Genomic DNA, 21,963 nt, shown 5'->3' on the forward strand with positions numbered 1-21,963 from the left:
CTGAAGCATCGCAGACCAGTGTCAATGATGGGGCTGGGGCCATGAAAGGAACTCTCTCCAACACCGACCCAGGGTCGAACCACCAATCCAGTGATGACTGGATGCAATCTCGCACCCTGACTACTCAGTCTAGGTCATCCCTGTTGGGTAGGGTTACCATATTTCAACAATCAAAAAAGAGGACGGGGAACCCCACCCCCATTCCCATCCACTCCCTCCCACTTCCCGCCCCCTGACTGCCCCCCTCAGAACCCTCAACACCCCCCCCCCCGCTCCTTGTCCCCTGACTGCCTCTCTCCTAGGACCACTGTCCCTAACTGCCCCCCAGGACCCCACCTCCTACCTAATCCTCCCTGCTCCTTGTTCCCTGACTGCCCCCTCCTGAGACCCCCCCACCCTAACTGCCCCCTAGGAGCCTACCTATCCCCTGACTGCCCCGACCCTTATCCACACCTCCACCCCCAGACAGACCCCCAGGACTCCCACGCCTATCCAACTGCTCCCCTCCCCCTGTAAGGACCCCAATATACACAGACACACCACATAATCCACAGTGTAGGGGGGGGTGAGGGACCACCCACGGCTCCTGCCATTGAGGGTACATGGGCATCTGCTTCTGCCCTAGCACCTGGCTTTAGTGTTTAGCCAGAAGGCAGAGGGTTACTGCTATCAAAGGGAGCGCTTGATTTTAGAGTCTGATACAAACAGACCTAGCAGAGAACACAACAATAGCTCTGCCTCTGCCATCCCAGCACAGAGCCCATAAACAAGAGAGGCAGAGATGTGCTTAATACAGTGCACGGAGGTGGGGAGTAAAGACAAAGGGACAGGACATGGAGGAAAAACAGAGAGACAGAGAGGAGAAAGTGAGGAAGAAGGAGAAGCCAGGAGGCTGTCTCTGGAGGGAAGGTCTGGGGGAGAGGCATTCAGATGTATGCTAATGAGACCCTTGCAAACACAAGGGAAAGAAGCAGGGAAGGGATTGCAGAGGACAAGTGAGGCTACTCACTCAATCTCCCCTGTGGCATTGGGCAGCAGGGCCCAGGGAAATGAAAATCTCTTAACCACACATAACTGTTAACTGCTCCCAAATTCTTTTGTGCCATGGCTGCAAGCTTAGAAGAGCTTAAGGTGGGAGATGCATGAACTTCCTCAATAAATCTTGTGCGGTGCCTCAAGCAGGTTTGCATTGTATCCCAGATGAAAAGCCCAGCAGAGAAAGCTTGCAACTTTCCCAGCTCTTTCAGCTGCGTTTGGGGCCTTTAAATCACTTGGGATGCATCTTCCAAATGAAATGCATCAATAATATAGCTCAGGCAAGCAGAGTGCCCCACCTCTGTGGGCTGGGCGCCGTGCAGGCTGCCTGGGCCATCTGATAGTACTTCACGCTGAAGGCCGGCTTTTATGTGCTTGTGTTTTGCTGTTGGAAAGAGGCCTACACTTCCTCCCACCTCGAACCCACAACCCATCTACTCTCCCTTGCTCCCTGACTGCCCCAGCCCCTCTCCACAGCCCCACCCCCAGAAAGTCCCCCCGCCGAACCATCCAACCCTCCCCCTGTCCCTGACTGCCCCCCCAGGACTCCTCTTACCACCATGCAGCTCCAGCCGCTGGCTGCCCGTGGAGCCAAAGTTAAACATGCTGCCAGCGCACAGCCCCTCCCCTGCAGCGTGCTGAGGCTGCTGGAGGCTCAATGGGAGCAGCTCAATCAGGCCCAGGCGGCCAATCAGTAGTGCCTCACTCTGCATGGGGGGAAAGAGGAAGTGGGAAAAATACCGGACCTTTCTACCTTAGTACAAATTCCTTCCGGATGGCTATTTAGCCTCCAAGTCAGCCACATCCCATGCCATTTGGAGAGAGCATCTTGCAGCCACAGTACCCTCCTCCACCAGGGTGACAAATTCCTGGGCCAACCCTTGAGGGAGGGACTCCTTAACTTATGAGACTCCCTCCGTAAGTTCAAAATTGTACCTGCCCAAGAGGGCCTGGTGGTTCGCCACCTGGAATTGCAGGCTGGCAGTTGAATACATTTTCCTCCACAAAAGGTCCAGTCTTTTGGCCTCTTTATTTTTGGGAGTTGAACTGGTGCATCCCTGCTTGTCCTTCACGTTGGCCGCAGAGACGACCAGTGAGCCTGGAGAGGGGTGGGTATAAAGGTACCTGAACCCTTTGGCTGGGATGAAGTACTTCCTTTTGGCCCTTTTGGAGGTGAGAGAGATGGATCACAGGGTTCAGAACCCCTTGTTGTGAGGGGTTGGATCACAGAAAACCCCTTGGGAATTGCCAACTGATGGGCTGAGACTACCCCTGAGCCTGTTTCCCCCAGCAGCTGAGGACTTCAGTGCCCTGCCTGGTTTGAGTCAGACACACTTGCCTGCTACAAACCAAGACTCAGGTCTGAACCACGTCCCCCAACAGCTGCAGGCTTAACTGAAAACAGCTTAAGACGTGTTCCTGTCTCTAACCCTCAGATTTCCAGTTCCCAAAGGGGTCCAAACCCCACATAAATCCATTTTACCCTGTATAAAGCTTATAGACTCATAGACTCTAGGACTGGAAGGGACCTCGAGAGGTCATCGAGTCCAGTCCCCTGCCCTCATGGCAGGACCAAATACTGTCTAGACCATCCCTGATAGACATTTATCTAACCTACTCTTAAATATCTCCAGAGATGGAGGTTCCACAACTTCCCTAGGCAATCTATTCCAGTCTTTAACTACCCTGACAGTTAGGAACTTTTTCCTAATGTCCAACCTAAATCTCCCTTGCTGCAGTTTAAGCCCATTGTTTCTTGTTCTATCATTGGAGGATAAACTCATAAATTGTTCGCCTTCTATAACATTTATAGAGAGATATGCACAGCTGTTCCCCCTGGTCCTCCTGGTATTAATACATACTCTGGGTTAATTAACAAGTAAAAAGTGATTTTATTAAATACAAAAAGTAGAATTGAAGTAGTTCCAAGTAATAACAGACACAACAAAGTGAATTACCAAAATAAAATAAAATAAAACATGCAAGTCTAGGCCTAATACAGTAAGAAAGTGGTTACAGATGAAATCTCACCCTCAGAGATGTTCCAATAAGGTTCTTTTACAGACTAGTCTTCTCCCAGTCTGGGTCCAGCAATCACTTCCACCCCTGTGGTTACTGTCCTTTGTTACAGTCTCTTTCAGGTAACCTTTGGGGGTGGAGAGGCTCTCTCTTGAGCCAGCTGAAGACAAAAAGAGAGGGGTTTCCCAGGGGCTTAAAGAGACTTTCTCTTGTGGGTGGAGACCCGCCCCCATGCAAAATTCAGCTCCAAGATGGAGTTTTGGAGTCACATGGGCAAGTCACATGTCCATGCATGCCTGAGTTCCTTACCAGCCAGCCCACATTCCTGGGAAAACTCAGATGTGGATTGGTGTCCCCAAGTTCATTGTTGGCTTAAGTGTTTCTTGATTGGGCACTTACTGAGAACAGTCTTTTCTCAAGAAGCTGACCAACTGCTTCACTGAGGCTACTTAAAATTAAACAAGTACACAGCCAATATTCATAACTTCGAATACAAAAATGATACATGCATACAAATAGGATGAATATATTCAGTAGATCATAACCTTTACAGAGATACGTTACATGGCATATGTAACATAAAACATATTCCAGTTATTTCATAAGCATATTCCCATAAAGCATTATGGGGTGCAACATCACACCTGTCATGCACTGGTAGTGCAACACGGGCAGGAGTAGAGCCCGAGAGCACATTGAACAAGGTATCTGCCTGCTCGGCCATCTCCTCCACCTCTAGGCCCAAATTCTCAGCCACCCGTGGAAGCAGGGTCTGGTGTTCCTTAAAATTGTCCAGTGGGCTGGCCCTCAAGGGTCCCTCTACTGTCTTGTCTGGGGATGAGGATGATTGTAGCGCTGGGGGCAGGCCCCGGGACATCATCTCCCATGGGGGAAGGAAGGTTTGCGGTGGGCACTCTCTCCTCTATCCCAACCTCCAAGTGCATTTCATGCACTGATCCTGGTGCCACTGGTGCCGTCAACTTTTGCTCTGAGGTGGAAGCAGCTGAGTGATGTGAAGGGGGCATCAGCATCACTGGTATACCCCATGCACTCTAATAGGGCAACTGCACTGACCACTGGCTGTGCTACCAAAGTGGTCTGTAGACGTAGATGTGGCCTCTGGTGCTCAATAGCACCAGTGGAGTCTCAGCAATGGACTGAACTGCCCTTCTATGCTGGAGAAATCCCCTTCTGGTGACCATGGAGGGGCTGTCAGCACCTGTGTTTGCCTGATGACCGTCACCACCGGAGACAGGTGCTTGGAGTGGGAGGACAAGTGCTAGTTTCAGGCGTACTGGTATCACGACAGGGAGTGCTCCATGGGGCAGGTGATGGAGATCTGCGCCGGGAGGACGACGAGTGGGAGGGTGAACGGTGCTGATAGTATGGTGACTGGCACCTCCCCGTAGATGATTCACATTGAGATGCTCGGGACCACAAACGTGGTGCCAGTGACCAAGGGCTAGGCCCAAAGGATCTGGGCTGCGATGCCAGAGATCTGTAACATGGAAATGGAGAATGCTGCCTTCGCTCCAGGGGGTAAGTGGCATGCCTTTGCACTCTGGGAGGTCTTGGCAACTGGCTTGCCCTTGTATGCAGCCTTTGCTGCTTCCTTCAACACACATGGTGCCATTGGTGGCGGTGGAGGCCTCTGCTCTCTTGGGACTGGTGGAGCTTGGAAAGGCATCAGTGTCACCAAAAGTTTGGGTCCCCTACCACTCCTGGGAGTCAGTGGTGGATCCTTTAAGGGGCTAAGGGCTCTGACTGAGGAGGCACATCTGCGTGGCTCCGGCATGGCCGGGTGGCCTGAACTGGGTTGTTTGCCTGATGGCCTTTCTTGCCTGGTGTCGGGGAGCCATGCTTCTTAGTTTTCTTACTGGGCACCGGTGACGGAGAGTGGCGCTGGACAAAGCCCGGTGACAGGGGTGCGCCATGCAACGAGGTACTAGCAGTCGAATCTGGCCAGGATGGCTCAGAAGCCGGTCGGAGGGAAGCCTACATGAGGAGAGCCCTCAAATGAATCTTTGGGAGTCCTGGGTTGAAAGTTTTTACAAATACAACACTTGTCGTTTACATGCAATTCCCCCCAGCACTTGAGGCAGCTGCTGTGGGGGTCACTTACAGGCATAGGCCTGTTACAGTCTGTGCAGGGCTTAAACCCCGGAGAATGGGGCATGCCTCACCTGGGACAAAGTCTCTGATGGGACTCTAACAAACAACTACTTAACACTAACTACTATAAACAACTATTTACAAGGCCCTAAAGCTCAAAGTCAGAAGAGACAAAACCGCTAGCCCTTGCTATGCAAGGAAAGGCACTCTAACTAACTACCACGGGCAGTAAGAAGGAACTGAGAGGATGTAGGGCCGGTGGCACTCATATACCGATGCATGAGCGTGGCACTCAAGGGGGTGCCACAACCGACCCTATGGGTACTGCTAAGGCAAAAAATCTCAGACGACCACGCACATGGGCACGCGTACACGTAGAATGGAATCGACATGAGCAAGCACTCAAAGAACATTTAACATTTTTATCAATGCCCTGGAAGAAAACATAAGATCATCACCAATAAAGGCTGCAGGTGACAGAGAAACTGGGGGAGTGGCAAATAATGAAGATGGCAGGTCAATGCTGTAGAGCAAGCTTGATCGATTAGTAAGCTGGGTGCAAAACAAACAATACGTTTTGATACAGCTAAATGTAAATGTAGGAACAAAGGATGTAGGCCCTACTTATATGCTGAGGGACTCTCTGCTGGGAAGTGACTCTGAAAAAGATTTGGGGGCCACGGTAGATAGCCAGCAGAACATGTGCTCCCAGTGTGACGCTGTGGCCAAAAGGGCTAATGCCATCCTTGAATGCATAAACAGTGGAATCTTGAGAAGTAGAGAGGTTATTTTACCTTTGTATTTGATGCTGGTGTGATTGCTACTGGAATACTGCGTCTAGTTCTGGTGTACACAATTGAAGGATGTTAATAAATTGGACAGGGTTTAAAGAAGAGCTATGAGAATATGATTAAAGGATTGGAAAACATGACGTATAACGATAGACTCAAGGAGCTCAGCCTGCTTAGCTTAATAAAGAGGTTAAGGGGTGACTTGATTATAGTCTCTAGGAGTCTACAAGAGCAACAAATATTTGATAATAGGCTCGTCAATCTAGCAAAGGTATAACAAGATCCAATGCCTGAAAAAGTTGAGGATAGACAAAATTCAGACTGGAAATAAGGCATAACAGTGAGGGTAATTAACTATTGGAACATCAAGGGTGGTGGTGGATACTTCTTCACAGGCCATTTTAAAATCCAGATTGGATGTTTTTCTAAAAGTTATGCACTAGGAATTATTTTGGGGCAGTTCTATGACCTATGTTATACAGGAGGACAAACTAGATGATCACAATGTTCCTTCTGGCCCTGGAATCTACGAATGTATGTTCCTTTGAGCTATTCATGTATTCAGCAGGCAACATCTGCAGGAACCAGACTGTTTCCAGAGGAACAAGCATAGCAAGAGTCTCAACTAGGAAAGCACTAGGTCAAGCTGTCACTTTCTCAGATCAGATACACAATGCAGGAGACAGCAAGAGGCAAATTCCTAGCTCCTAAATCAGCAGCCTCACTCTCCCCTCATGTGTTTATTTTCCTCCATTTTATTATAGTTTCTCACCAGCTGAATGTGGCAGTGAGATCATTGTTTGGAGACCAGGGTACAGAAGTCAGCCGGGGGGCCCGTGTGCATGCGTGTGCAAAGACAGAAAGTAATCAGCAGAGCCAGTGGGGAAGAATGAGACCCAGGACAAGAACAGCAGCAGTACTGTGAATCAGCACTGAAGGGCAGCATAGAGCTGGGAGAGGTTAATAGTACCTCTATTTCGCCTTAATCTAATTGCTCACGGCTGAAATAATTGACACAAAAGTTGAAAGAAACAACCCATTCTAACATCTGCTATTTGCTTCTTTTGTTGAGGACATCAGTGAATTAGTACCTGGAGCCTTGTGTTGCAGCTATTAGCCCTAGTTCAGATATTTGCCCTGTATTGCAGATTATCTTCCCTTCTCACAATTATATCTCAGTGGTTGATGCAGCTTTTAGGGCTCCTTCCTCTCAGCCCAAAGAGCCAGGAAGTGCCTATCCACTTCATTGTTTTTGTTCCTCCCCATACACATCCCATGAAAAATGATCACGGGGCACTGAAGTGAGGTTTTTCTTTGGCAGGTTGTGTGCGTGAGTAAAATGCAGTAGGATTTTTGTCCTGGAAGCAGCTTACCTTGTCACTCAGCACCAGAGAGAGACTTTGCCAAGCCACAACTGATTTAATTAATTTTTTCTACAGTGCACAGGAAGGCACAGGACACAGCACCAGGTTGCAGAGATCCAGCTGAAGAGGGAAACATTCAGAAGATGGGGCACTACTATAGGTAATGCAGCTGGGGAAATGTTTGAGTAATACCAAAGCTTTAGAAAGGGCCCAGGTGTTTTGGTGGTGGAGCATCTGAAAATAGATGCAGCCATATTTTCAGAAGGGGCCACCATTTATTGGGTACTTAACTTGAAACTTTCAGCGTTCTCACAATAGGCTCTAAATATTGAGGCAGTTCAATGATAGTGAACACCTGAAAGGATTGAGCTAAGCACCTTGTGAAAGCCTAAACCGAGATGGCCAGCACCAGGCCAGACCACAAGAATGACCCAGGATCCTAGGTGAGGACCATCGGTGCTGACTCCGTGAGTGCTCCAGCTGTGGAGCACCTATAGGGAAAAAAAATGGTGCTTAGCACTCACCATCAGCCAGCTGCCCCTCCTCCTCAGTGCCTCTCACCTGCTGCAGATCAGCTGTCCATGGCATGCAGGAGGCACTGGGAGTGAGGGGGAGGAGGCGTGCTTGGGGGAAGGGGTGGAAGTGAGTGGGAAGAGGCAGGGCAGAATGGGGGCAGGAAGAGGAGGGGTGGGGGTGAGGCCTGAGCTGAGCACTCCAGGGGAAAAAGGAAGAAGCTGGCACCTGTGGTGAGAACACTACAGGATAGTCAGTCTAGGGAGGAACCTAGACAGGTCCAAGACAGGGCAAATACATTATTTTAAAAATTACATCAGCTGTTTTATTTACATGCTGTTAGTTCTTAAAATGGTCTACTACATGAAATAAGGTACATTGCTAAAATGGATATGTTGTACTTTTGTCTTTAGTGAATAGAATTTCTGATTTTATAAAGAGATTTTTCCACTCATGTTTGCATTGTTTGCACAGTAAGGATATTAATGAGGCCCTGGACTTGTCTTTTTCAGCACAGAGAAGCATTTGAGTATGAAATTTCTTGAGAAAAGCTTGTTAAATCAGAAATGCTCTTCACAGGTAGAAGACTAAAGAAAAATACAGGAGCATCTCCTTTAGCAATTAAAGACTACAAAATGGAAAGAAGGCAGTTACTTACTTCTCATAATTGTTGTTCTTTGAGATGTGCTGTTCACATCCATTACAATTAGGTGTGTGTACGCGTCACATGCACGTACATTGGAAACTTTTTCCCTTGGCAGTGCCCGTCAGGATGGCAGTGGAACCCCCTAGAGTGGCACCCTTATGGCGGCGTTTATGGTACCCTGCTAGCCCGACCCTCCTTCGGTTCCTTCTTGCTGTTGACTCCAACGGAGAGGAAGGGAGGTGGACGTGATGGACGTGAACAACGTATCTCGAAGAACAAGTTACAAGAGGTAAGTAACTGTCTTTTCTTCTTCAAGGACTGTTCCTGTCCATTCCAATTAGGTGACTTCCAAGCTTACTATTGGAGGAGGGTAGGAGTCATGGAACGATTGCTTGAAGAACAGCTCTGCTGACCGCCGCATCTCTGGCCTGTTGGTTGACAGCATAGTGAGCTGTAAATGTGTGCACTGAAGACCAGGTGGCTGCCCTACAGATGTCTGGGATGAGGACCTGCACCAGAAAGCAGTCGAAGATGCTTGCACTCTGGTTGAATGGGCCGTAATTGCTGGGGCTGGAACCTTGGCCAGCTCGTAGTATGTGCAAAAGCAGTCTGTGATCCAGGACAATATGTGTTGCGCAGAGACTGGAAGACCCTTCATTCTATCGGCTACGACTATCGGCTATGGCAACAAACAATTGGGCTGATTTGCGGAAAGGTTTCATGCACCCTATGTAGAATGCTAAGGCTCTTCGGACATCCAGCATGTGTAGGCTGCAGTGTCTCGGGCTCATGTGGGGTTTTGGAAAGAACTGGCAAGCAAATGTCCTGTCCCATGTGGAACTGGGAGATCACCTTGGGGAGGAATTTGGGGTGCGGTCTAAGCTGCACCTTGTCCATGTACGGGGGTTCAGAGGTGAGAGCTCTCAATCTGGACACCCTCCTTGCCGATGTAATGGCCACCAGGAACACCACCTTCCAAGAAAGGTAGAGGAAGGAACAAGTGGCTAGGGGCTCAAACGGTGGGCTCATGAGTTTGGAGAGGACCAGGTTCAGGTTCCACCCTGGGACTGGTGGGCAAGAATACAGGAACACCCTCTCCAGCCCTTAAAGGAATCACCCCACCATGGGCTTTGAAAACACTGCATGCCCAGACTCCCCTGGATGGAAAGCTGAAATGGCCACCAGGTGTACCCTGATGGATGAAAGGGACAGATCCTGTTGCTTAAGGTGTAGGAAGTAGTCCAAAATAACCATGACAGGAACCTGGAGTGGTTGAAGATGCTTGGGTTCACACCAGCAGTAAAACCTTTTCCACTTTGCCAGGTAGGTAGCCCTAGTGGAAGGTTTCCCACTACCAAGGAGAATCTGTCTCACTGATTGAGAGCACTGGCTCTCCATGGGATTTAGCCACGGAATTTCCAAGCCATGAGATGTAGAGACTGCAGGTTCGGGTGGAGAAGGTGCCCTTGGTCCTGTGTGATCAGATCCTGGAAGAGGGGCAGGGCTATTGAGGCATCTATGGACAGCTCTAGGAGGGTCGTGTACCAACGCTGCTATGGCCAGGATGGGGCAATCATGATTACCATCACCCTGTCCCTGCGAATTTTGAGAAGGACCCGGTAGACCAGTGGGATAGGAGGAAAGGCATACTTCAGCCCCTCACCCCATGGTATTAGGAACGCGTTGGCAATCAAACCTGGACTGTGGTTTTGGAATGGGCAGACCTGAGGGCACTGTGAGTTGCTCTTGGTGGCAAAGAGGTCTACTTGAGGATAACTCCACCTATGGAAGACTGACTGTATGATGTCCGATCTGATTGACCACTCGTGCACATGGTATGACCTGCTGAATCGATCCGCCAGCTCGTTCCTACCCCTGGAAGGTAGGATGCTTCCAGCTGAATGGATTGGGCTATACAGGAGTCCAGAGGAGAAGAGCATCATGACAAAGGGGTGAGGAGCGGGCTCCGCCCTGTTTGTTTATGTAGAACATGGCGGTGGTGTTGTCTTTTAGGACTGTCACACTGTGATCTTGCAAAGTGGCGTGAAAGGTTTGGCAGGATAGAAAAACCACTCTGAACGCCTTCAGGTTGATATGGAGAGGTATCTCGTCCCTCGACCACAAGCCTTGTGTCCTCAGATCCCCTAATATGCATCCCAGCCCAGATCTGATGCATCTGTTACTAATGTCAGAGAAGGCTAGGGCTTGGCGAAGGAGACCCCAGCACAGACCATTGGTTGGTCCAGCCACCAATGCAGGGATTCTTGTACCTGCCCTGGGATCATCACCACAATGTGCAGGGGGTCTCAGGATGGGCGGTAAGACAGTGCGAGTCACGCTTGTATGGGCCTGAGTCTTAGTCAGGCATGCTTGACCACATACGTGCATACTGCCATATGTCCTATTAGCTGCAGGCAACACCTGATTGTTGTGGTGGGGTACTGAAGCATTGTTTTGACAATCTGCTCTATGGCTTGGAACCTGGGCTCTGGAAGGCTCACTTTTGCCTGTACTGAGTCTCGGACTGCTCCTATAAACTCTCTCCTTTGGGTAGGTATGAGTGACGATTTGGGTACATTGAGGAGGAGTCCCAGTCTGTGAAAGGTGTTCATGACCATTGTCACGTGGGACTGGACCTTGTCCTTGGAACGACCTGTCAGTAGCCATCATTGAGGTATGGGTAGACTCAAACTTGCCTTCTCTGCAGGAAGACTGCCACTACTGCTATGCACTTTGTGAACACGTGGGGGGCTGTCGACAGGCCGAATGGGAGAACTGTGAACCAGAAGTGATGTTGATTTATGACAAACCGGAGGTGTGCCAGATGGATGGTGATGTGGAAATAGGTGTCCTTCATGTCGAGGGCAGCATACCAGTCTCCCGGATCCAGTGATGGGATTATAGTGCTTAGGGAGACCATGCGTAACTGGAGTTTGGCCATACATTTGTTGAGTCCGCGAAGGTCTAAAATGGGTCAAAGATCCCCCTTTGCCTTGGGGCTTAGGAAGTAATGGGAATAAAACCCCTTTCCCCCTAGCTCCTGTGGAACCTCCTCCACTGCCCCTATCTTGAGGAGTGAACGGCCCTCCTGCATAAGGAGATGCTTGTGAGAGGGGTCCCTGAAGCGGGATGGGGAAGGTGGGGTGGAAGGGAGGGAAAGAGGAGAACTGGAGGAAGTATCCCACCTGCACCGTACATAGGACCCAGTTGTCCAATGTTATACGGGACCGGCAGTTTAAAAACTGAGGGGATGGATGTAGGTACTGGTTTGGTATACTGTCCTTGAGAGCGCCTTCAAAACCCTTGCTTGTTTCCAAGCTGGGGTTTATTCTGGCCTTGGTTAGGCATGTTATTCTGCAGTCTATGTCTGTTGTTTGTGCCCTGCCTGCGATACGGCTCATATCTGGGGTGGGGTTGATATTGCCTCTGCTGCAGAGGCTGGGGCCTGAAGAGCTTTGTCTGGGTTGCCGGCATATGCATCCCTAGCAACTTCAGGGTGGCCCTAGAGTCCTTAAGGCTGTGCAGCCTGGAGTCTGTTTGCTCCGAGAAAAGACTTGAGCCCTTGAAGGGGAGGTCTTGGAGGGTGTTCTGGACCTCTGGAGAGAGGCCTGATGCCTGAAACCACATTGAGCATTGCATGACTACCCCTCAGGCAATGGTTTTGGCCGCAGAGTCAGCTGAATTGAAGGAGGCTTCCTGTGAAGTCTTGGCTACCACCTTTCTTCCTCTATTAATGCGGCAAACTCTGACTGTGAGGCCTGGGGCAGGTGAGCCTTCAACTTGGACATGGCCGTCCAAGAGTTGGAGTTATGTCTATTAAGGATCGCCTGCTGGTTGCCTATAAGTAGTTGGAGGCCCCCAAATGAGTAGACCTTTCTACCAAAGAGGTCCAGACGCTTTGCCTCTTGAGTCCTTGGCCTTTGGAGCTGAGGCTTGTTGGCCCTGCCATTCCTTTTCGTTGACTGCTGAAATGACCAGGAAGTGGGGAATTGGATGGCAGAACAGGAACTCGTAGCCCTTGAATGGGGCGAAGTATTTCCTTTCTACCCTCTGGCTGTCAGTGTGATAGAGGCCGGGGTTTGCCATATGGTGTTGTAATTTGTCTATATGGTCTTTATGAGAGGGAGCACTACTCTGGAGGGACCCTCGGGAGCCAGGATGTCCACCATCGCATCCTCCTGCTTGACCGTTTCTTCCACCCGGAGGCCCATATTGAGGGCGATCCTGCAGAGCAGCTCCTGGTGAGCCCTGTGGTAGATTGGTGGCGGTCCTGAGACTGATGTACCCACCACTGTTTCGCCTGGAGAAGAGGAGGATGTGAGTTGCTGCTGGTTACCCTCGTCCATACCCTCCTGTGGGTCCCTGTAGGCCTGGGTCACCTCAGGGCCCAACGAGGCTGACACCTCCTGAGGTCATAGTGCTTGGTATTGCTGTGGGCACTGGGCCTGCCATCGCTAGTTGCTCTTGGGGATCCAAGGGCAGCCTAGAGAGAGTGGCCTCTCTTGCCATTGATGTGTGCCTGTGTGGCGACTTGGAATGGTGCTGCCTGGAATGCCCAGACTTGGATGCTCTGGAAATGGTGACCTGTTGCTGATGGTAGGCCCATGGGGTCCAGAATTGCCATAGTCCCGGAGGAGGCCACTGTGGCTGCCATGCAGAGTAGGACTCTCTGCTGGCCACGGTTTGGTGCCTGCTATAGCTGGAGCGACTGGAGATGGCCAACACATCTTGAAGAACAACAGTTATAAAAAGGTGAGTAACCGGTTTTTCTTCGAGTGCTTGCTCATATCAGTTCCAGTTAGCTGACTCCTAAGCCTTACCTCGGAGGTGGGGTCAGAGTCAAGGTAGTGTGGACTGAAGAATAGCCTTGCCGAAAGCAGCATCATTGCAGGATTGCTGGACTATGGCGTAGTGAGACGTGAAGGTATGCACTGAGGCCCATGTGGCAGCCCTGCAGATGTCCTGAAGGGGCACATTTGCCAGAAAGGCCAGAGACGATGCCTGAGCCCTTGTGGAGAGAGCTGTAACAGCAGGAGGAGGGACTTTTGCCAAATTGTAGCAGGTATGGATACATGTGGTAATCCATTAAGATATCTGCTGGGCAGAGACCAGAGTGCCCTTCATTCGTTTCGTGATGGCGACAAACAGCTGGGTCATCTTACGGAATGACCTTGCACAGTCTATATAGAAGGCGAAGGCTCTTCTAACGTGCAGTGAATGAAGATGCTGCTCCCAAAGATTGGCTTGCAGTTTCGGGTAGAAAACTGGCAGGAAAATGTCCTGGCTTACATGGAAATAAGATACCACTTTTGGCAGGAAGGCTGGGTGAGGCCTCAGCTGAACTTTATCCTTGTGGAAGGTGGTTCACATGTGAGAGCTCGTAGCTTGGAAGCCCGGCATGCCAAAGTAATGGCCACTAGGAAGGCGACCTTCCAGGAGAGGTAGAGGAGTGAACAGGAAGCCAGTGGCTTGAAAGGAGGACCCATCACACAGGAGAGAACCAAGTTCAGGTCCCAGACTGGCATGGGAGGTTTCGTCAGGGGGTGGATCTTTTCCAAAAACTTTTCAGGAAGTGCCACACGACCGGGTGTGCGAACACTGAGAGCCCTGCTGCTCCTGGATGGAATACTGAAAGGGCCGCGAGGTGAGCCTTAAGGGAACCGAAGGTGAGATGTTGGTCTTTCAAGTGCATTAAGTAGTCCAGGATGCAGGGGTTGGAGCTTGGAGCGGGGATACCTGCCGCTGGGTGCACCAAGTGGAAAATCTTTTCCATTTAGCTTCGTAAGTGAGTCTGGTAGAGGGTTTATGGCTCTCCAGGAGTACGCGCCGTACTGAGTCTGAGCAGGCGCGCTCAGCCTGGTTCAACCACAGATGCTCCAGGCTGTAAGATGGAGCGACTGAAGGTCCGGGTGTAGGAGATGACCGTGGTTCTGCGAGATGAGGTCAGGACTGAGAGGAAGACGTTGGGGCGTCCATATCAATAGATCCAACAAGGTGGGATACCAGCATTGGCAGGCCCAGGTAGGGACCACCAGTATGACATCTGCCTTGTCCCTGCGGACCTTGAGAAGTACTTTGTGGATCAGTGGGAATGGTGAAAAAGTGTAGAGTAGTTGGCTTGACCATGAGATCAGGAAAGCATCCGTGATCAAGCCTGGTCTGTGACCCAGGAAGGAGCAGAAGGCTGGGCACTTCCTGTTGGTCCGTGAAGCAAACAGATCGATACGGGGAAACCTCCAGGTGCAGAAGATCGAGTAGATGACGTCCGGGTGAATCAGCTATTCATGCATGAGGAAGCATCTGCTCAAACTGTCCGCCAACACGTTCTGAACACCTGGCAGGTACGAAGCTTGGAGAGTGATGGAGTGGGCTAAACAGAATTCCCACAGAAGAGCTTCATAGCAGAGCGGCGATGACCGGGCTCTGCCTTGTTTGTTCAGATAAAACATGGCCATGGTGTTGCCTGTCAGAACTTCTACGCAATGGTCTCGTAGGTGGGGGAGGAATGCTTGGCATGCAAGGTGGATAGCCCTGAGTTTCTTGATATTGATATGGAGAGTTAGCTCGTACTCCTACCACAGACCCTGCGTTGTCAGGTCTTTGAGGTGAGCCCCCCATCCCAACGTGGATGCGTCCATGAGGGTCAGGGTGGGGAGGATGAAATGGGACCCCAGTACCTACCATTTGAGGGTCCAGCCACCAATGCAGGGAGTCAAGCGTGGGGCTCGGGACTGTAAGAACCATATCTAGGTTTTCGCGGTCCGGTCAATATACAGATGCCAACCACATCTGTAGGGGTCTGAGACATAGTCTGGTGTGTTGCACTATGTAGGTGCAGGACACCATGTGACCCAGCAGCTTGAGACTGGGGAACCTGCAGAGGTTGTTGATTATGTTTGTTAGAGCTAGACGCCGGGCCTCTGGGAGGAAAGCCTGAGCTTGGGTCGCGTCTAAGACTGCTCCAATAAACTCTATTGTCTGTATCAGTGAGAGTACAGACTTGCTGGCGTTAGGCATGATGCCCAAGCGATTGAATGTGTCCATGACTAACTGCACCTGAGACTGGACTTGCTGGTGAGATCGACCCCAAATAAGCCAGTCATTGATGTAAGGGAACATTTGAACGTGATGACGGCGAAGAAAAGCTGCCACAACCGCCATGCACTTCATGAAGACGTGAGGGGCTCTGCACAAGCCAAATGGGAGGGCTGTGAACTGGTAGAGCGTCTCGTGCACCACGAACCGGAGAAAATGTCTGTGGGATTGGCTGACTGAGATGTGAAAGTAGGCGTCTTTCATATCAAGGGCGGCATACCAGTCTCCCTGGTTCACGGGGGGGATGATTGTGGCCAAGGAGACCATGCAGAACTTCAGGTTGACAAATGTGCTCGTTGAGCTTCCTGAGGTTCAGAATTGGCCTTAAGTCTCCTTTTGCCTTGGGAATGAGGAAGTAGCGTGAATAGAAACTCCTGCCCCTGAGCTCTTGGGGCACTTTCTCCACTGCCCCTAGGGTGAGGAGTGTCTATACCTCCTCGATGAGAAGTTGCTAATGAGAGGGGTCCCTGAAGAGGGATGGGGAAGGATGGTGGGAAAGGGGGGTAGACCGGAAGTGGATAAACTATCCTGCCTCTATTGTGCCAAGGATCCAACTGTCCGATGTAATAAGGGACCAGGCATCGTAGAAACGAGATAGACAATTCAGGAAGGGATAGTTGGCCGGGTTTTGCACTGGTAGTCCATCCTTGAACGCACCTTCAAAATGGGCACTTAGAGTTGGGGTAAGGGGGGGCTCAGATTGGCCCTAGCTTTGTCCTGAAGGAGGTATATGCCAGGGATCCCCAATGTGGTGCCTGTGGGGGCACCTAAATGCACCCGCATCCTGGCTGGCAGTCGAGCATCCGCCAAAATGCTGCTGAAATTCAGCGGCATTTCAGCAGCGACGCCTCTGGATGACGCTGCTTGCTGCTGACAAGTGATGTCATCGAGAGGCGTCGCCGCCGAAATTCGGTGGCATTTCAGCGGATGCTTAACCGCTGCCACAGTCCTTTGTTTGGCGCCTGCCAGACTAAAAGGTTGAGGACCACTGGTCTATGCCATGAGTACCTGCTTTCCTATGGGAGAAGTCCTGCCTAGGTCTGGGCGGGAAGAGGCACTGTTGTGGAGGCTGAGGCTTAAATGGCTTTGAGTTGCCAGAGTATGCATACCCAAGGATTTTATGGTGTTCCTTGTGTCTTTCAGGGTATGCAGGTGAGAGTCAGTTTGCTCAGTAAACAGGCCCTGGCCATCAAACAGAAGATCCTAAATGGTGGGTTGCACTTCAGGTGGGAGGCCGGATGTCTGGAGCCATGCGTTCCGACACATGGCAATGCCGGAGGCCAAAGTGCAAGCTGCCGCGTCTGCAGTGTCAAGGGAGCTCTGGAGGGAGGTTCAGGCTACCAGCTTACCCTCCTCAGCAATGGCCCCAATTCTTTGTGGGACTCAGATGGGAGGAGTTCCTGGAACTGAAGGATCGCAGACCACGAATTATAAAACTATATCTGCTGAGAACCGCAAGCTGGTTCACAATTCAAAGTGAGAGGCCCCCTATAGAATAAATTTTTCTGCCAAAAGAGGTCCGTGCATTTTGCCTCCTTTGATTTTGGGGCAGGCCCCTGTTGGCCCTCTCTCTCCTTTTCATTAACTGTGTCCACCATGAGAGAACATGGGGCAGGGTGAGTGAAGACATATTCGTATCCTTTGGTGGGGATAAAATACGTTTTCTCCATTCCCTTGGCTGGGGGAGGGGGCGATGGAGGACAGGGTTTGCCAAAGTGCTTTGGCATTAGATTGGATAATCTTGTTTATCGGGAGGGCCACCCTGGAATGACCGTCTGGACTCAAGACGTCTACCATGGGGTCTTCTTCCTCCACAACCTTCTCCACTTGGAGGTTCATGTTTAGGGCTACATGCCTGAGTAGCTCTTGTAAGACCCTAAAGTCCATGGGAGGTGGGCCAGCCATGGATGTGCAAGCTACAGCCTCGTCAGGGGAGGATGATACCACCCAGAGAGCTGGGTCTGACTTGGCCCCTTGATTTCTCACGAACGGATCTTCCTGGGAGTGTGGGGTAGCCTCTACCGCAGGAAGAGCTGACTCCGAGGATTGGGGCTGGTCTGGAGGTGAGCGGCTGAGGGTTGCCTCGGGGGGAGGGGTGTAATGGTATATTTCCCCAATCTGAACCTTAGAGTCCAAAAAAATAGGGTACCAGCGTGAATTTCCCTAAACTTAATTACCATCTTAGATCTGATAGCAGCCACCAATCAGGACTTGGAGTGCTTGATACACTCTGGTCCCCCCAAAACCTTCCCTGGGGACCCCCAAGACCCAGACCCCCTGGATCTGAACACAAGGAAAGTAAAACTCTTTCCCTCACCAGTGCCTCTCCTAGGCTTTCCCTCCCTGGGTTACCCTGGAAGATCACTGTGATTCAAACCCCTTCTCTCCCCCTACCAGGCGTCCCCTCCCTGGGTTATCCTGGAGAGACAGACAGATTCAAGCTCCGTGAATCTAAAACAAAGGGATTCCTCCCTTCTCCTTCCCTGTTAAGTACAGACTCAATTCCCTTGAAACTCAACAAGGGGAAAAATCAAATAGGTCTTAAAAAGCAAAACTTTTAATAAGAAAGAAAGAAAAAAAAAGTAAAAGTTGTCTCTGTAATTTAGATGGTAAAAGTTACAGGGTCTTTCAGCTTATAGACACTAGAGAGAAGCCCCCCCCCCCCCCCCCCCAGCAAAATACAATTTAAAATACTTCCAGCAAACTACACATTTGCAAATACAGAAAACAATTAAAAGCCTATAACCGCCTTTCCTAGTCAATACTCACTATTCTGAATATATAAGAGACTGTAGCAGGGAGATTGGCAAGAAACCTGGTTGCACATCTAGTCCCTTCCAGGACCCAGAGAGAACAAAACAAAACCCCAGAACCACAAACAAAGGCTTCCCTCCACCGAGATTTGAAAGTATCTTGTTTCCTGATTGGTCCTCTGGTCAGGTGTTTTTGGTTCCCTGTTTGTTAACACTTTACAGGTAAAAGAGACATTAACCCTTAACTATCTGTTTATGATGGGGGGGAGGGTCAGTCACCTGAGTGTGTTGATGGGTGGGCAGCGGGAGTGGCACCTTGGGCCTGGTGGTATGCCTAAGGGATCCAAAATTTCCACTGAGGTTGCCATTGTGGCACTGAGGGATCATGTCCCAGGCTTCCCGGACCCGACTGAGGGATGTCTGAGGCCTTGAGGCTTGTCCCGATCTGATGGAGGGGGACCGCGAGTGCAACGACTGGGAGTGGTGCGGGAGTGTGTGGAGGGGGGCACCGAATCCCTCAATGGGCGAGGATCACGTGATGACCACTGCCAGTATGGGGGGGGGGGGCGCTGAGAGGGTGATCAGTGCCGCGCCATGGAGCAGTGCTGAGGTGGGTCCCGGTGCCGCACCAGGGACTGGAATCATGAAGATGATCTGTACTGAAATGTGGATCGGTGCCACAAGGATGATTGGTGCCGCAAAGGGGATCGGGATTGGGTTGGGGATCTGCAATGGGCCTGAAAGTGGTGATGCAATGATGAGCGGTGCTGCGCAGGGGATCAGTGCGCAGATCGGTGCCAGTCCAAACGGTGCCATGCTGTTGCCGAACACGATCTGGACCATGTCCTGGTGGCTGACCACGACCTCGAGTGTGAACGGCTCTGAGGGTTGGGGCTGCAAGACCATCACCACGAGTCTAACCAGCATCGTGAGTCGGACCAGTGCGCAGTGTGGTGCCAGGACTCCGAACGCCACTGGGACTCAGAGCAGCGTGGGGAAGCTGGTCTGGGAATGGGCGGCCCGAACATCGCCGGTTTACCCCTCGACGGTACTGGGAGTCATGCCAGGGGCAGTGCCAGGATGGGGGACACCGGTGCCATCATCTCAATAAGCCCTCTAGCGGCCTCAAAGGTGTTTGGGGTGGAGGGCAACGTAGCTTCCTCCACTTGAAGAGGCCCTTGTGGCGCAGGACTAGTATGAGCTGATGGAGGTCTTGTGGTTTTGTCAGGCTTTGGGGCCTGGTCTGAGCTGTGCTCGGTCAGGGCCACGGTGACTGACTTGAGCCTTTTGGAATGTCCTTCCACGGCTTGCATCTTACAGCAATTGGGGAGTGGGAGTGGTGCCGAGGTAGATGTCTTTGGGGCCTGGGAGATCATCAGTCCGGAGGAGGGTGAGGGTCCTTGTGCGGTGCTGTGGGCAGCACCGATGGGGAAGCACTGCGCACTGAGGTGCTCAGGCCTGCATCTTGAGAGAGACGCAGTGCAGACTCCATGAGGAGTTGCTTGAGGCAGATTTCCCTCTCCTCGTGCGGGGCTTAAATGATATGCAGATTTTGCATCTGTCTGCCTGATGAGTCTCCCCCAGACACCTAAGGCAGGAGTCGTGGGGGTCACCTGTAGACATGGACTTGCCGCAAGAACTGCAGGGTTTGAAGCCCTGGGATGGCATGCCCCAGAGTCCCGTAGCGCACTCGTTGAAGGGGAACCCCCCACCCCCAAACCACTATACTACACTTAACACAAAGATAACTACTAATGATTAACTAACAAAGGGAACCATTTACAACTATAAGAGAATGCTAGGGAGTAGTGGAGCACTTGCCAGCAAGAGACCACTGTTCCAACAACCGTCACGGGCAGTAAGGAGGAACTGAAGGGTGGAGTCAGGCCGGCAGGGTCTTATATAGAGCGCCATATCGGCGCCACTCCAGGGGGCTCCACAGCCGGCCCAACAGGTAGCTGCTGGGGAAAAGATTTCCGACTTCCGTGCACGCAGCGCATGCACACACCTAACTGGAATTGATATGAGCAAGCACTCGAAGAACACCTGGCATTGGACACTGTTGGAAGATAGGATACTGGGGTAGATGGACCATTGGTCTGATCCATTATGGCCGTTACGTTCTTAAGTACACAACGTAATGTGGCCTAGTAGAGAAAGGCAGACACTGATGGTGTTTTGTGGTCTGAAAGTGACCTGTCTTATTAAATTGTTCATGGTCTGGAATCTTTCTACAGGGAAGTAGGCCTTTGCTGAGATCAAACCTAGGATTGCTTCTATAAAAATTGCTAGATCTTGCAGAAGTCAAAAGGCAATTTTCGTTGTTGATGCAGATTCTCAAGGCTGTCAGAAGATGGAACAAGAACAATCGCCGACTGCACCACCTGACTGGAGTCAGTCATCCGCATATGGAAAGACTGTGTAGCCTGAACATCTCATTTAGGCTGCCACCAATAAGGTGTCTCTGGGTGCCGTTGCTAGCCCAAATGGAAGTACTTTGAACTGGTAGCATTCTTGCCCTACCAGAAACATGAGAACTTTTTGCAGGATGTATGAACATCCATATGAGAATAAGCATCTTTTATGTCAAGAGCTGCAAACCACATTCCCTCGTGGAAGGAGGGGATTATTGATGCCAGCATAACCATACAGAATTTTGATTTGAGTAAAAATGTTCAATTGCCCAAAGTCAAGAGTCTCCATCCTCCATTGTTCTTGGGGACTAAAATATGGGGAGTAGGACCCTTTTCCTTGGTGCTTATGTGGCAATCATTCTATGCCTGTTTTAACAATTGGGCCTACAAATGTATCCTAGGTGTCAGCTCAACTGTGAAAAGTGCATGAAAATTCACAAGATGTCATAATCTATAACAAGTGTTGATTGGAAAAGGTATAATACAGAGACAAATACTAAATTAGTCCAAAACACTAAAGCCTACATATATATAATATGTATATGGATATAATTCAAGGGCTGTGTTATGATCAGGGATCCTAGAAATCCATTGCCGCAGAAAAAATGGCATTTGTATTTGTACAGAGAATACTTAGTGTTTACATTTTGTGAAAACCAAAACAAAACATTAACTAAATTTTATTGAAAGTGCCAGTGTCACATATTCAATGTGCACATCACCCCCTCTTGTGGTTGATTTTTGAATGCTTAAATTTTACAGTGGAACCCCCTTTTCACTGATCTAATTGGGACCAGAGCCAGATAGAATAATAAAAAACAAGGAGAATAAGTCAGAGAATTCTGCTCATTTTAAGATGGGGCAAGGGGGCTCAGGCTGACTGTTTTCATTAATACAGAGAGCTGGAAAAATGGAGTCCCAGGGGTGTGACAGGATCCGCAGGTTTCAGCCTGGGATCATGGGACCACTGTGCCTCCTTAACTTTCCATCCTGGGCTGTCTCTCTCACAATGCTTTGCTAGTGGCAAGCAGCAAGCCCCTCCACATGCTGTTATCACTCAGCACAACTGCATGCAGAGCCCCACCCCCAGCTAGATTGCATGAATACTCCCGAAGTCACTCATGAATCAGAGTAATGCATCAGCCAAATCCCCCCAGCTCCTAGCCTTGTACTTCAGGAATATACCATCTTGCACTGCTCAAGACGAGCAGGGCAAATTAA

The 21,963-nt window shown here is 50.5% G+C and overlaps 1 long non-coding RNA gene across 1 annotated transcript in view; it reads left to right on the forward strand.

The window, feature by feature from the left end:
* Positions 1–17,050, forward strand: part of LOC127058225 (uncharacterized) — a 28,882-nt gene extending 11,832 nt beyond the window's left edge. The window contains exons 2-3 of the long non-coding RNA XR_007776317.1: positions 7,397–7,481; positions 16,719–17,050. This is a non-coding gene — a long non-coding RNA (uncharacterized LOC127058225). The remainder of the gene's footprint in view (positions 1–7,396; positions 7,482–16,718) is intronic.
* Positions 17,051–21,963: the final 4,913 nt, after the last annotated feature.

Source organism: Gopherus flavomarginatus, chromosome 1 (genome assembly GCF_025201925.1).
Source record: "Gopherus flavomarginatus isolate rGopFla2 chromosome 1, rGopFla2.mat.asm, whole genome shotgun sequence".
Taxonomy (NCBI): domain Eukaryota; kingdom Metazoa; phylum Chordata; order Testudines; family Testudinidae; genus Gopherus; species Gopherus flavomarginatus.